The sequence below is a fragment of the Sus scrofa genome, chromosome 16, assembly GCF_054392235.1.
Source record: "Sus scrofa isolate SSC_HxYL_T2T_F1_AM1 chromosome 16, Sscrofa_HxYL_maternal_Yorkshire_Landrace_v2.0, whole genome shotgun sequence".
NCBI lineage: Eukaryota > Metazoa > Chordata > Mammalia > Artiodactyla > Suidae > Sus > Sus scrofa.
In genome coordinates this window covers 63,206,365-63,219,989 of record NC_139398.1, presented here as the reverse complement: position 1 = coordinate 63,219,989, position 13,625 = coordinate 63,206,365, and the positions used below count along the sequence as shown (strand labels likewise).

General features: G+C 49.2%; 1 protein-coding gene across 4 annotated transcripts in view; it reads left to right on the top strand.

Annotated features, from left to right (window-relative positions):
- BNIP1 (BCL2 interacting protein 1) overlaps positions 1–12,701 on the top strand; it is a 35,436-nt gene extending 22,735 nt beyond the window's left edge. Inside the window, exons 7-8 of one of the 4 annotated variants that reach the window (XR_014831530.1) lie at positions 7,013–7,163; positions 10,705–12,701. The gene's annotated coding sequence lies outside the window, so the exon portion shown is untranslated. Of the gene's footprint in view, positions 1–111; positions 1,837–7,012; positions 7,164–10,704 lie in introns of those variants that run through there. The other 3 variants (XR_014831528.1, XR_014831529.1, XR_014831531.1) reach the window with 3 other exon arrangements.
- Positions 12,702–13,625: the final 924 nt, after the last annotated feature.

The window sequence follows — 13,625 nt, the reverse complement described above, 5'->3', positions numbered from 1 at the left end:
ACCACAGTCAACTTAACTTACTTACTTATTTATTTATTTATTGTCTTTTTGCTATTTCTTGGGCCGCTCCCGCAGCATATGGAGGTTCCCAGGCTAGGGGTCCAATCGGAGCTGTAGCCACTGGCCTACACCACAGCCACAGCAACTCGGGATCTGAGCCGAGTCTACAACCTACACCACAGCTCACAGGCAATGCCGGATCATTAACCCACTGAGCAAGGGCAGGGATGGAACCCGAAACCTCATGGTTCCTAGTCGGATTCGTTAACCACTGCGCCGCGAGGGGAACTTCTACCTATTTTTTTTTTTTTTTTTTTTGTTATGGCCGTACCTGAGGCATGTGGAAGTTCCCAGGCCAGGGATTGACTCCAAGCCACAGCTGCAACCTACCAGACAACTGCAGTAATGCCAGATCCTTAACCCACAGCACTGGGCCAGGGATCGAACCTGTACCTCCATAGCAACCTGAGCTACTTGCAGTTGGATTCTTAACCCACTGCGCCATAGCAGAAACTCCTGTGTAACAGGGTTTTTTTTCTTCTCACTTTTTAAATTAGTTGAACAAACATTGATTGTTCATGATTCATACTTCAATTTTTTTTTCTTTTCTTTTCAGGGCCTCATCCACAGCACATGAGAGTTCCCAGGCTAGGGGTCGAATCAAAGCTATAGCTGCCGGCTTACGCCACAGCTCACAGCAACGCCAGATCCTTAACCCACTGAGTGAGGCCAGGGATCGAATCCGCATCCTCGTGGATATTAGTTGAATTTGTCTCTGATGCACCACAACAGGAACTCCTAAAACATTTTTTTTGATATCTCTTGAGAGTAAAAATTTTTGTATGTAATGGTTTTTGTATGGACACATGTTTTCACTTTTCTTGGGTGTATACTCAGGAGTGGAATTGCTTGGTCATGGGATAACTCTAGATTTAACTCTTTGAAGCACTGCCAGACTGTTTTCCAAAGACCATTTTCACATTCCTGATATTTCTGAGCCATGTGATGCTGAGCAAGTTCCCAGACTTCTCTGCGGCTCCATTTCTGTCAGCCATGAAGAGACTAAGAACTCAGGGTTTGGGGGAAGGTAAATGAAAACAAGAGTGTGAGAGCACTTGGCAAATTAGAGGTGGTTCAGTAAATCTAAGGGAAAGTTGTTTTAGTTTTTCTTTAATTTTTGCTCAGTTGTTAAAATGTCTGTGTGTGATTGGTTCTGTGGTTTGGGGGACTTGCTCTCCTGCCAAAACAATGAACAAGCAAGAGACACTGAGATATCATTATCTTCTCTGACCTGTTCCTGACCAAGACAGAAGGCCAGCACTGTCTGGAACTTGGGGCCCCTGCTCCCAGCCAACCCACAAAGGCCCTGAGTTTATAGATACTGGAGATTACTGCCATTCAGTCAGGAAGGTAACTCTACAGGCTGGGGAGCCTGTGGCTGCATGAAGCCATGTGGTCTTAGGGCACATTGGGGACAGTTAGACCATCCAGGTTAAATGTACTTCTTGGCTCCTTATAATCCCTGACAATCTCCACAATCTCCAGAACCACGAGAGAAAATAACAATGAATGAATGTTGTTAGTTTCTGTCACTATGTGTGGGGTGATTTGTTACGCAGCACTAGGTAACTAGTGCATGCTGCCAGACCACTCTCAGAGCATGAGTTCCTCTTGTTGATTTGATCCTTGTTGAATGAACATTAATTTTTTTTCTGATGATAAAAATGATACAGGCTCATTGGAAAACACAAATTCTAAAAAAGAAAAAAACTTTCTGCCTAGAGATAACTGCTGGTACATAAAAGGCACTCAATAAATATTCATCAGATGAATCAACCTGATGGTTTGACCCACCTCCTTTCATTTTGGGGACTGTAGGTTGATTGCAGGGTTTTTTTTTTTTTGGTTTTGGTTTTGATTGCAGGTTTTCAGGGCCGCACATGCAGCATACGGGAGTTCCCAGGTTAGGGGCCGAATCGGAGCTGCAGCTGCTGGCCTACACCACAGCTCACAGCAAGGCCGGATCCTTAACCCACTGAGCAAGGCCAGGGATCAAACCCACGTCCTCATGGATACTAGTCGGGTTTGTAACCTATTGAGCCACAAGGGGAACTCCTAAGTCTTGGCTTCTAAAGTTCCCGTGCTAAGCAAGGTGGGAGCAGGGCAAGCCGTCTGGAGGATTGCTACCTCCACGTGTCTTTCCCAGGTTACAAACGCATTTTGTGGAACCTGCAGCTTCCTCCCATCTGGAGCACTGACTTACCCCAGGTTGGAAAAAGAGATTGCAAACATCTTCCTTCTGGAAAATGGATTTATGCAGGACTTTCCTAAAGTGAGCTTTCAGGGATAATATTTACACCCATCTTTCAGTCCCCCTTCTCATGTTACTCGGTATCACACCAACTTCAAACACTTTTACCCAGCCCGTTATAGGCATTTGCCATCCACTGGGCTCAGGACAAATGTGGTTGTGTAATTCAGGGCCTACTCAGAATGTGGCAGCAGCTGAAACCAAACTCTTAACTATTTTCTCAACCCCAGACCTAGAAAGCAAAGAGTCAAAGTACTTTTGAGCAGATAACATTAGTGGTCCGGAATTTCCTCAACCCTCTGACCAAAATACATCTAGTCCCCTCTGACTCGAAAGTCTCCACTCACAAGGTTAATGTTTTGTTTTGTTTTGTCTTGTCTTTTTTAGGGCCGAACCCATGGCATATGGAGGTTCCCAGGCTAGGGGTTGAATCAGAGCTGTAGCTGCCGGCCTACACCACAGCCACAGCAACTCAGGATCCAAGCTTCATCTGCAACCTGCACCACAGCTCACGGCAATGCCAGATCCTTAACCCACTGAGTGAGGCCAGGAGTCAAACCCACATCCTCATGCATGCTAGTCGGGTTCGTTACCGCTGAGCTGTGACCGAACTCCTCATGCTTCTCCTTATGTACTTTAACACACTCAAATTGCTTCCTTCCCTAGTTCTCTGGCGGTGATGTAAACCAGGTGTGAGCAGAGCTAAGGGGGTGATCCCTGGCTACCCAGTGGTACCCCCCTCTTTTCTTTAGGGATAGGGAAAAGGGGTCTAGCTGAGCACAGAGGAGGTCGTTGGTTGCGGCTAGAGATGGTCGGGGAGAAATTCCCACGCTCCTTTTCCTTGGGCAGAAAAGGGAGGTCCCCCTGCCCTTGGCCTCAGGGTTGAGAGGCAAATGCCTTTCGGTGGACTGCCCTCTGTCCAGTCCCCTTCCTCTGGGGATTTTCCTTTGTGCAGCCGCTCTTCCCCACTCTCAGTCTGCTTGGTCAGGATGGTGCTCACCCAATCCCTGATGCTAGGGTTGGATAAGTGACCTGAACAGTTAGGGTCAGAATGACTGGCTTGGTGATGGGCCCATATAACCAAAGTGAGGCCGTGGAGCATCCGTCCTGCCTGGGATGTTTGCTGGAATTCTCCAGATAGAAGCATTTCCTTCACCTGAGATCAAAAAGCTTGTAGGTGTTAGGTTTGCTGAGGGAGGAACGTGCGAGGCCAAGTTAGTAAAGCAAAAGAGAATTACTAAGGCATCAGAGGGGCATGGGCTGAGCTCAAGATGGCACCAGCTCTGACTGTGAGGCGGTGCTAGGCTTATAAAGGATCTGGAGTTCATGCTGGAACTTGTGTCAGGAACAATGAAGAAGGAAAGGTAAAGGGAGGGGTGGGGGTCAGGTCCCATGACAGAGGGCAATTAATCCTTGTAGGAGGTTAATCAATGCAGGCAATTGTTTTCCGCAGGCCATTGTTTCTCGCTGTCCACCTTGAGCTTCCACATTCCAGGAGAGGGTGTCCACAGCAGGGCTCCAAGGTGAACAGCCTTATTTGGGGGGGTGGGGTGGGATTCTGCCTCCTTCCTCTTGGGAACCTATCAGCAGGTCAGGATCATGGAGCAATAGAGTGACTATTGGAGGGGCCTAACTAAGAGGAGAGCTAAAAGAGGGACAGAGAGACAGTATCCTCTTGACATCATTTGAGCCCTGGATCCAGCTGTGCCTGAAACCAGACGTATCTCTGGTCTTCCTATTTAGGTCAGCCGAAAAATAATTTCTCCTACTTTGGGTTTCCGTCACTTTCACCTGCAAGTGTCCCTACTAGTACTGCCTCCCCACCCATGTATTGGAGAAGGGGAGAGATTAAGAGGGTGGGACTGGCAGCCACCCCCCCACCCGCCACACACCCATACAAGGCTTTCAGAGAAGAGCCTTCTGCATCAATATGCCCCAAAGCAAAGAAGTTTCTGCCCAGACCTCTCCCTGCAAAGGCCTCAGGCCCCAGTGCAGGCCATGGGCACTCACAGCTTACTTTCGCTTTTACCACCAGGTGGTTCGGGTGACTGTGAACTGGTCTTACCTAAAAGCCTAGATATGGCTCTTCTTGACATTAAGCCTGATCCTTGGCCTCACCATGGGGTTCTGGCCCAAGACCAGACCCCACCTGACCCCAGAAGGTGTGCCTGCCTTAAATGGGACCTGAGACTAAGAATAAAGAACCTGGATGTTAAAACCTTTACCAACCCTGGCAGTGCAACCTAATCACCACCTTGAAGCCTCCTCCACTCTCAGCCACTGGTCCCAGTGCTCAGGCTGGAAACTCAGCCTCCTTCCCATCTCCTTTGTCTCAGTCTGTTCTGACTGGTCAGGGACTGGCCAGTTGCCAAGACCCCCACCTCTCCATTCAGCCTCTGCCTGGTTCAGGCCTCCCTGAAATGTCCTGCCTGGATCATTCTGGCAGCTTCTGACTGGCCCAATCAGTCTTTCCCCGTTAAATCAGCACCATACCTCAGCCCCTGCTTTCAGAAGCTCCTGCCATACCCTCCTTAAAACCCTCAGTGGGCCCACTGCCTGACGCAGGGGTCGTAATACAAATATCTTAAGGCCAAGCAGGGACCCAGGCCCAGTGATGCCATATTTTCAGTTTTTTGTGTTTTTTTTGTTTTTTTTTTAAAGAAAAGCCATATTCATGAGTTTTTTGTAACGCTCCTGATTTTTTTTTTTTCCAGCCATGCCCATGGCAGGTGAAAGTTCCCAGGCCAGGGATCAAACCCGAGCCACAGCAGTGACTGGAGCTACAGCACTAACAGTGCTGGGTCCTTAACCACTAGGCTACCAGGGAACTCCTCTCTTGATTTTTAAAAGTTAGCCACTAATTAAGAAAAAACAAACAGGCAAGCTAAAATCCAAAAGACAAACAAACAGAGAAAAAAACCTACATGGGCCAAACAAAATACATCTCTTGACCAGACGGACCCCTGGCCCATCATTTTGCAATTTTTGTGCTCCCTGAATAGGGTCCCAGTGTCCTGAGGCATCTTCCCTGGGGAGGAGGCATCTAAGCTGAGTTCTGAGAGTAAACAGACGTCACCTAGGTGAGCTCAGGCCACTGCGCACAGAGGGAACAGCTGTTACCATTCCAGGAAGTGCTTTTAATTTTTTGTGTCCTGAATTCCACCAATTCCACTTGGTTTCACTGTCAACTCTCTGAACTCAGGATGTGTCTTAAAATCCACCATGTGTTATATTTTCAATGGCAGCACATTTAAAGAGTCCAAGGACAGGGTGCCAGTTAGCTTGTCCACTTGTGAATTTGACTTGTCGGATCCCCCTAGGATTCATTCCTGTCCAGGAGCCCAACCTTCAAGCAACCCACCATGGGACGCAGGCAAGTCAGGGTGGCAGGTAGTGTGAGCGGCCCTCTTAAAACCACTAAATGGTAACAGAATCCAGTCTCCCATCTTTGTTTGTCAGGGTCCCCCTGAGTCCTCACTGGAGACCAAGAATGCCTTCATAGTCAGGCAGGGGCATTGGTGGGGGGTGGGGACAAAACAATTTAAAACTGTCAAGGGAGTTCCAGTTGTGGCTTAGTTGATTTCGAACCAGACTAGTATCCATGAGGATGTAGGTTCAATCCCTGGCCTTGCTCATTGGGTTAAGGATCCCACGTTGCTGTGGCTGTGGTGTAGGCTGGCAGCTGTAGGTCCAATTTGAACTCTAGCCTGGGAACTTCCATATGCTGCAGGTGAGGCCCTAAAAAGCAAAAAACAAACAAACAAACAACAGATTGGCCCTTCCAGGTGTAGCCTGGGTGGCCCCTGTATCCCCCTTGTTGGCTGCGGTGCCCACTGGGCGGCCCTTCGGTGCGCCACTGCTGGCTTCAAAGGCAGCCCTTTCAAGGGTGCAGACAGGGCTCAGCTGTGGGTGCCTGTGAATAGTTATGAATTTGGGCGAGGACTCCAGAGAATCACAAGCAGCTCTGATTCCCGATTCCTGTGCTTAGGGCCACTCCATCCCCCAGCTTTGAAGCTCCAGTTGGGGAATCTGTGTACTTCCAGGGGAGCAGAGTTCAGGGAAGGAGGAGGATGGCTGTGTCATCTGCGGAGGTTGGGGGCATCGTCCTCAGGCTGAGGATCCAGAGCTTAGGGGGCGGAGGGTGAGTTTCTTTGTCCCCTTAGGGAGCTGAGCCTCTGGAAGAATAATTCCAGGAGCCATCAGCCTCCAAGGCACCCACTGAGGGTCACAGGTCCTTGGGCCCGTGCTGGCCAGTGGGTGGCACCCTCGTGTGAGAGCATTTGGCCATCTCAGGCAGAGCTCACATGGGCAGAGGAGGATGCTAGAACACAGGCTGGGACAGGCTACGAAAGACTGGTTTTTCACAGCAAGAGGTTGGACCCTCGGCCTGTGTTTGAGAGGAGGGCCAAGAGCTGTCAGTCAAGTGAGGTGTCCCTTGATCTAACGGAAGTCTAGTTTCCTACCTAGTGGATGTAGTTGACTGGTGGTTTTGAAACATGGTGGCAGATTCTGCCAGTTCTCCTCTACAGGAGGGGTCTCTGTCTATGTGCATAGGCTCCATGTCCTTCCTCTTGAATCTCCAAGAGCTTGGGACTGCTTTGACCCATGGAGTCCAGTGGAGCTGATTCTATATGGCTTCCAAGGTTGGGTCTTAAAAGGCCATACAGCTTCCACCTCATTCTCTGGATCCCTTCCCTTTAGAGAACGACCTTCCATGTAAGAAGTTCGACTACCCTGAGGCCACCATGCTGTGAGGAAGCCCAAGTCACATGGAGAAGCCAGTGGAGATGCTTGGGTTGTCAGTTCCAACTGAGCCCAGCCTTTGAGTCATCCCAGCCCAGGCACAGAACAGGTGAGTGAAGAAGGTTCCAGATGATTCCAGCCTCAGGCATCAGACATCATGGAGCCAGAGATAAGTCACCCAAATGTGCCTTGTCTGAATTCTTGACCCACAAAAGTGTTAAATGGTGGTTGTTTGTTGCCACTAAGTGTGGGGGTTCTTTGTTCCACATAAATAGGGAACTGGACTAATATCAATAACCCAAGGAAGCCAGGAATCTTAACCTTGGATGCTTTCACTTGGGCAAGGCATGCAGTAAAACGTGTGAGAATGGCGTCTAGTGAGGGAATGGGATTGGGGCAAACGCGTGTGCCTTGCAAACAGAAGGCCCACGTGTGGGCCTGGGGGAGCCCCGGGTGACGTCTGGGTTCTAGTAACACCTTGGTAAATGTGAATGGAGTGTTTTGGGGATGCCCCAAATTCCAGTGACATCTGGGGCAACCTCTCAGGGAGGTCTAATTATTGGACAGGAATGTGGTTCTTGGAGCAGAAAACACATCTACGTTGTTGTGTCCATCCAGAGAAACACCCTAGTGATCACCACAGCCAAAAGGCTAGGAAAGAGCTGCCCCAGAAGTCTCATCTCACAGCCCGCCCCCCCCCCAGGTTGGTCCATCTCGGAGGAGTGGGTCCTCCCCTCTCCCACCTCTGGTTCCAGCCTCACCCACAAATGCCTTTCTGTGATGATGCCCTGGTCCTGCCACCTCTGCCCCAGGCCCTTCACTAGCTTAGCCCCCACCCTGGCCTCCAGGCCTCCAAATGTGTCCCTAGGATCTAGCGCAGTGTCTGCACATAGTAATTACTCAGTAAGTACTTGGTGCATGATAGATGGCTTAAAACAACAGAGAATGGTTGACTCAAATTTCTGGAGGCTGAAAGTCTGAAATCAAGGTGTCTGCAGAGCCATCTTCCTCTAAAGGCTCTAGAGGCGAAGCCTTCCTTGCCTCTTCTCGCCTCTGGTAGTTTCTGGCCATCTTCGACATGCCTTGGCTTGCAGATGCGTGACTCTGATCTTGGCCTACGTCACCACATGACTGTCCTCTCCCTGTATCTTCACATGGTTGTTCCTGGTGCACGTCTGCCTTGTGTCCAATTTCCCTTCCTTATAAGGACACCGGTCATATTGGACTGGAGCCTGTCCTAATGATCTCATCTTAACTAATTACATCAGGAATGACCCTGTTTTCAAATGAGGTCACAGTCAGAGGTCCTGGGGGTTAGGACTTCAACATACCTTTTTTTTTTTTCTTTTTATGGCTGAATTTGCCACATATGGACATTCCTGGGATAGGATTTGAATCAGAGCTGCAGCTGTCAGCCTCTGCCATAGCCACGGCATCAGGGCATCTGAGCCGCATCTGCAACCTATGCCTCAGCTTGGGGCAATGACAGATCCTTAACCCACTGAGCAAGGCCAGAGATTGAACTGGCATCCTCATGGATACTAGTCAGGTTCTTAACCTGCTGAGCCACAACGGGAACTCCTTCAACATATCTTTATGGGGAGATAATTCAACTCATAACGGACTGGACAACATATCCTGAGATAAGGATCTGCCCCTAGGATGCCAATCAAAACTTCTGAGCCATCAGGATGAGGGGGGAGAATTCAAGCCTGAGGGGATTCACCAAGTTACCAGTTGGGCACCCATCCTACTCCCCTGGGGGGAACCTCTGGGGGACCCCAGAGCATCGGCTACATTGTATGGATTCCACCTTATCCAAAGGCGATCCCCATTTTATTATCTTTCAACCCACCTCTTCATATGGCGGCGCTCACTAACACATCATTATTTCATTCGCTATCAGGTCCAGGAGGAGCAGGGTCCTTATATGTATCTTATTAGTGTTAAGACTCGATAGACATGGACTGAGTGCCTCCCTTGTTGGAGGGAAAGAAAAGTTTTCCAAAAGTTCTTTTGAACCACAGTGGAGGGGCAGAGACCAAAGTCGAGGGGACCTGGGAGGTGGCTGCAGCCACAGGCTGTCACGTAGAAAGCATCTGAAAATTGATTTGTGGAGGTTTCAACCTGAAAGCAGATTGCTGCCTGAGCCTTCCAGGAGATAAGGTGTCTGTGTCCTGTGATAACAGCGCCCCTGGGAGCCAGGGAGGCGCTGGGCAGGGATCAGCACACACCCAGTGCCACAGACAGGCCGATGGGGGGTAAATATAGAACAACATGGAAGCAATGCCCCCAGCTCCCTCCTTTCCAACTGTGCGATGGTCAAAGATGACTAAGCAAGGGTTGTTAACTCAGCCTTTCCAGGCCTTTTCATGCCCACTCCAAATGGGGCTGAGATGACCAGGGGCGGTGACAGAGAGTGGACATGTGCCCTTGGCAACCCCTCTTGCAAGAAACAGTCATGCGGGCTGGTTACTGGCCAGTGAGCAGACACAGCAAGCATTATAATAGCTTTCTGTTCAAACCACATTACACAAACCCTCTTCAGTGGTGCCCAAATCCCTGACAACCACTGTTCAGTGAGTGCTTCCCTGGCCCCGTTTCCACTCACAGCAGCTTCATGGCGTCCTCATCATTATCACAATGATGCATCAGAAGCTGAGGTGCAACAGGGAAAGTGTCTTGGCCAAGGTCACGCAGCTGGTCAGCAGCGCTCAGGGCTGGTCTGCGGCCAAAGCCTATGCTCTAACCACACTATACCCCATCTCCAATTCCACCTGCCTGAGAGTGTCTGGGAGGAATCTCGGCTTTGGAGTCGCACACTGAAACTGCCTTTTAGGCCCAGCTTCCTGCTTGGGACAGAGACTTGTGGAAAGAGGGAAAGGGAAGCAGCACATGTGGAGAACCTGCATCATCCCATTTTCTACTCCTCACAACATGGCCTGGGCGGGGGGGTGCTTTACTAGTCCCATTTTATAGTCAAAGAAATGAAGGCTCAGAGAGATGAAGCAAGTTGCCCAAGGTCTTGTGATGGCAAAGTTGGGATATTAATGGAGGCCAGTGGGTGCTAGGACAAGTGCTTTTTCTATTACCCCCGGCCCCTTCCAGAAGAAGCCCTCCCTGCACCCCCAGCCACGTCATTGTCTGTCCCATAGGGCCTCTTGTTCCAGGACTGATCTGCTATAAGCCCTGCCTTTTTTTTTTTTTGTCTTTTTAGGGCCACACCCACAGCATATTGAGGTTCCCAGGCTAGGGGTTGAATCAAAGCTGTAGCCGCTGGCCTACGCCACAGCCACAGCAACGCGGGATCCGAGCTGCATCTGTGACCCACTCCGCAGCTCACAGCAATGCCAGATCCTTAACCCACTGAGCAAGGCCAAGGATCGAACCTGCATCCTCATGGATGCTAGTCAGATTTGTTTCCACTGAGCCACGACGGGAACTCCCTTCAGGCCCTGCTTGTCTGTGATTGCACAATGTAGCTGGTCCTCCCACCCAGGGCTGGGCTCTGTGGAGGTAAGAGGATGGGGACTACTGGGCTGGGCTGGGCGACTTTTAGGGATGGGAATAGCCCTCATGCTGGCCAAGCCCAGCTGGAGAGAGACCCCAGTTGACCACAGCTCTCAGGAACCTTTCCTTTCCTTTCTCAGGGTGAGGCTGCTCTGCAGATAATCAGTAAAGATTGACAGGGCCCTGGGATGAGACTACTACCACCACCACCACCGTCACCATCAACGCCACCGCCATCACTTTCACCAGCATCACTACCATCACCATAATCACCCCCATCATCACCATCACCACCCACTACACTCACCAAACCCAGCAGTCTCATAAGAAGGAACAAACAGCAAACTTACCTGGAATAAGATTTCCTGCTGTGGCGCAGTGGGTGAAGAATCTGACTGCAGTGGCTTGGATCGCTGTGGAGGTGTGGGTTCCATCCCTGGCCCGGCACAGTGGGTTAGAGGATCTGGCATTCCTGCAGCTGTGGCTCTGAGGCAATCCCTGGTCCAGGAACTTCCATATGCCACAAGTGTGGCCATAAAGAAACAACCAAACTACCTGAGGTATGGACATAATTCAGTAGATCAAAAAAAGGAGGGGGGATATGCCTGGAAGAATTAAAGCAACTATCTCCCTTCAATCATAATTACTAGAAAGACCAAGAGACAAATGTTGGGGGGGTTGGGGGGGAACAAGCTCTCTTTTATCTTCTTAGTGAGATTTGAGAGGACGCAGCCTCTGAAAAACAAAGTCAGGCAGTCATGAAAAGGAACTAATCTGAGAATCAGAAAAAAATTCCTGGGGGTGAAAATTATGATGATCAGATTTTTAAAGTGTCATGGAGAAAGTGATAGGAATTTAGGTACCACAAAATACTGAATACTGACTTGGCGAATTAAAGAAGAATTCTCCCGAAACTCAGAGAACGAGACTGAAGAAGGGACATGAATGGGAGAGAGGATAGGAAACGGCAAAGACGCCCAGAGGCCCATTCTCCACAGTCTTGTGGCCTCTGTGTGACACTGCTGGGGCTGAGGAGGAGGGCAATGTCAAAGGTGATCCCGTGGCTCAGTTTTTATTGTGATAAAATATGGATGACATAAAATTTGTTACTTTAACCACAGTACAGTTCAGGGGCATTAAGTACATCTCCATGGTTACGCTACCCCAGCCCCATCCTCCGGGACGTTTTCAGCTTCTCCAATTAAAACTCTGTATCCATCAAATTCTCACTCCCCACTGACTCCTCCCCCCAGTCCCTGGAAACCACCCTTCTATTTTGTCTCCATTAATTAACGTGACTTCGCTATCAGGCCTCTTGTGAGTGGCATCAGATAACACGTGTCCTTTCGTGGCTGCCTTACTTGACTTAGCACAAAGTCCTTGCCGTTCATCCATGTTGTCGCATATGTCAGAATTTCCTTCCTTCTTAAGGCGGGATAATATGCCATTGTATGTTTTGTTTATAGTCATTCATCTATCAGTGGACACTTGGGTTGATTTTACCTTTTGGCTATTGTGAATAACACTGCTGTGAACGCTGGCACCCAAATGTCTATTTGAGCTCCTACTGTTTCTCCCCTTTTGCTTTTTTTCGGCCATGCCTGATGCCTGCAGAAGTTCCCGGGCCAGGGATGGAAGCCATCCCACTGCTGTAACGGGAGCCACAGCAGTGACAATGCTGGATCCTTAACCCGCTGAGCCTTAAGGGAGCTCCTACTTTCTCTTCTTTTGGATGTGTATCCAGATATGAAAATGCTTATTCTAGTTTTTTTGTTTTTTGAGGGATTGCCGTGTTGTTTTCCACAGTGCGTGTACCATTTTACATCCTTAGCAGCAGTGCACAAGTGTTCCAGTTTCTCTACATCCTCATCCACCCTTATTTTCTATTTCTTTTTGGTAGTGGACATCCTAGTAGGTATGTGGTTTTGGTTTGCATTTTGCTGATGATTAATGATATTGAGCATTTTTTCATGGGCTTATTTTGGCTTATTTGTGTATTTTCCTTGGAGAAATATCTATTCAAGTCTTTTGCCTGTTTTAAAATCCAGTTATTGTTTTTTGTTGTTGTTGTTGAGCTGTAGAGAAGTTCTTTGTCTATTCTGCACATCAATTCCTTATTAAATATGTAATTCAAAAATATAGTCTCCCATTTTATGCCTTTTTACACTGTTGAGGGTGCCCTTTGATGTCCAACTTTTTCTTTTTTCTTTCTTTTTTTTTTTGGCCACCCCTATGGTTTGTGGAAGTTCCTGGGCCAGGGATTCAACCTGGGCCACGACAGTGCCTGGAGCTGCTGCAGTAACAATGCGGGATACTTCACACACTGCAGGCTGCAAGGGAACTCCTAATGCCCAGTGTTTTAATTTGGATGAAGTTCAACTCACCTATTTTTATCTCTGGTTGCTTTAATTCTCTCTTAACCTATTGTCTAGGAGCGCCCTGTTAACACTGCCCATTCTCTCTAGTAGCCTGGTGGTGTTTCTGGAACTGGTTAATTCAGAATGGGGGCCACTCTCTAAGGGGACCTTGGTGTTGAAAACACCTGCCTTCCCAATGCCCTCTGAAACGGTGATGCTTCCAGCACAGCTCAAAACAAAATCCGGAGTGTTTCTGGTAAAAAGATTAGGCACATGAAAAGGAGCAAGTGTCTGGGCACGGGAGCTAATTGCTTGCAAGGCCTCACCTGCCGCAGCCCCCGCCATTCACCCCACACTTGACTCTGGACCGCAGGCCCCAGAGGCTGTGGATGAAAGAGCAGAGAGGATGGATTCCAGCATCTTCATTTCAGCCCGCAGCTTGGACAGCTGTGTGAAGCAGGCCCCCTATTCCACCCGGGGAAGGCAGCCCAGCCATCTGGTTGGTGGCTGTCAGGGGGCGTGATGAGCTTCTTCTAAAGGCGGTGCTTGAACCAGGTTCTCTGGCTTTGAAAATGATTCCTGCAGGACTAAACAGTTCATTTCCTTGAGGGGAAATGCTGTCAGGTTTTAAAGCCATCATTCTCCAGCAAGGCTGGGTGGCTGCCTCCTTGTCTGTAAATCATATTAAAGAGGGGCTCGATTTC